Genomic DNA, 2,312 nt, shown 5'->3' with positions numbered 1-2,312 from the left:
TTCTCCATTTCAATGGTTGCCTCCATTTTGGCTTTCATTATTGTTACTAATTCCATTTTAAGGTCTCGGACTGCTTTATTCAATTCCTTCACTTGTTTGATTGTATTGTCATGTATTATTTGAAGAGATATGTTTGTTTCCTCTTTAAGGGCTTCTACCTGTTTATCTGTGTTTTTATATATTTCTTTCAGTGAGTTATTTGTATCCTCTTTTTTTCATCTGTGACTCCAGACAGGATCCAAAGAGGAGGTGCAGTTTTTCTCTCTGGGTTTTATGGAGACTTCCTTTACCCTTCTGTGTTAGCCTCTTAAAGTACTGGGGCAATATTTATATCCTCTTTAAAGAACAATATTATCTTCACGATCTAGGATTTTAGATCAGCATTATTGTTCTCAGGTGTTTTGGGTTATCCAAACTATTCTCCACAATAAAAGTACTTCTGGGGAATCACCATCTCTGACCTTGAGTGGTATTACAGAGAAATAATGATTAAAAACTGTATGGTATTTGTACAGATATAGGCAGGTAGATCAAGGGAATAGAATAGAAGACCCAGAAATGAATACACATGTCTATGGTCATGTTATCTTCAACAAAGGAGTTGAAATCATCCAGTGGACAAGTTAGAGCATTTTTTAACAAATTAGACAACAAAAGAAAGTCAAAGGGATACAAATTGGAAAGGAAGAAGTCAAAATATCACTATTTGCAGATGGTAGGATAGTATACTCAAGTACTGTGACTCCAAAAATTCCACCAGAGAAATTCTACAGCTGATAAACAACTTCAGCAAAATGACTAGATATAAAATTAACTCAAACAAGTCAGTAGACTTTCTTTACTCAAAGGATAATCAGGTTGAAAAAGAAATTAGGGAAATGACAGCCTTCACAATAGTCAAAAATAACATAAAATACCTCAGTGTGACTGTAACCAAACAAGTAAAAGATCTGTATGACAAGAACTTCAAGTCTCTGAAGAAAGAAATTGAAGAAAGTCTCAGAAGATGACAGTTCTATGCTCATGGATTGGCAGGATTAATATAGTAAAAAGGGCCAACTTGCCAAAAACAATATACACATTCGATGCAATACCCATATAAATTCAAACTCAATTATTCACAGAGTTAGAAAGAGCAATTTGCAAATTCAATTGGTATAACATAAAACCCAGAATAGCAAAAACTATTCTCAACAGAAAAAAAGAACTCCTGGGGGAATCACTATCCCTAACCTCCAGATGTATTACAGAGCAATAGTAATACAAAAAACTGTATGATATTGGTACAGAGACAGGCAGGTAGATCAATGGAACAGAATTGAAGACCCAGAAGTGGATCCATACACCTATGGTCACTTGATTTTTGACAAAGGAGCTAAAACCATGCAGTAGAAAAATGACAGCATTTTCAACAAATGGTACTGGTTCAGCTGGAGGCCAGCATGAAGAAAAATGCAAATAGACCCATTCTTATTTCTTTGTAAAAAGCTCAAGTTCAAGTGGATCAAGGACCTCCACATCAAACCAGATACACACAAACTAATAGAAGAGGAAGTAGGGAAGAGCCTTGAACCCATGTGCACAGGGGAAATTTTCCTGAACAAAACATCAATGGCTTATGCTCTAAGATCAAGAATCTACAGATGGGAACTTATAAAATTGCAAAGCTTCTATAAGGCAAAGCACACTGTCATTAGGACAAAACAGCAACCTACAGATTAGGAAAAGATCTTTCCCACCCTACATCTGATAGAGAGGTAATATCCAATATATATAAAGAATTCAAGATGTTAGACTCTAGAGAATCAAATAACCTTATTAAAAATGGGGTACAGAGCTAAAAAAGAACTCTCAGCTGAGGATTTCAAATGGCTGAGTAGCATGTAAAGAAATGTTCAACAATCTTATTCATTAGGGAAGTGCAACTCAAAACAACCCTGAGATTCCATCTCATATAAGTCAGAATGGCTAAGTTTAAAAACTCAGGTGACAACAGATGTTGGCAAGGATATACAGAAACAGGAACACTCCTCCATTGTTGGTAGTATTGTAAGCTTGTACTGCCACTCTGGAAATTAGTCTGGTGTTTCCTCAGAAAATTGTACATAGTCCTACCAGCTATACCACTCTTGGGTATACCCAAAAGATGCCCCAACATAAAACAAGGACACATGCTCCACTATGTTCATAGCAGCCTTATTTAAAATAGCCAGAAGCTGGAAAGGATGAAGATGTCCTTCAACAGAATAATGGATACAGAAATTATGTTACACTTACACAATGGAGTACTACTCAGCTATTAAAAACAATGA

General features: G+C 35.8%; 1 non-coding gene across 1 annotated transcript; it reads right to left on the bottom strand.

Annotated features, from left to right (window-relative positions):
* Nucleotides 1-217: 217 nt before the first annotated feature.
* Nucleotides 218-333, bottom strand: LOC116890605. Its single transcript, XR_004386756.1, has one exon. It is a non-coding gene; the product is annotated as a small nucleolar RNA SNORA26 (small nucleolar RNA).
* Nucleotides 334-2,312: the final 1,979 nt, after the last annotated feature.

This window comes from Rattus rattus, chromosome 1 (assembly GCF_011064425.1).
Source record: "Rattus rattus isolate New Zealand chromosome 1, Rrattus_CSIRO_v1, whole genome shotgun sequence".
Lineage (NCBI taxonomy): Eukaryota > Metazoa > Chordata > Mammalia > Rodentia > Muridae > Rattus > Rattus rattus.
This window is presented reverse-complemented; position numbering and strand designations above follow the sequence as displayed.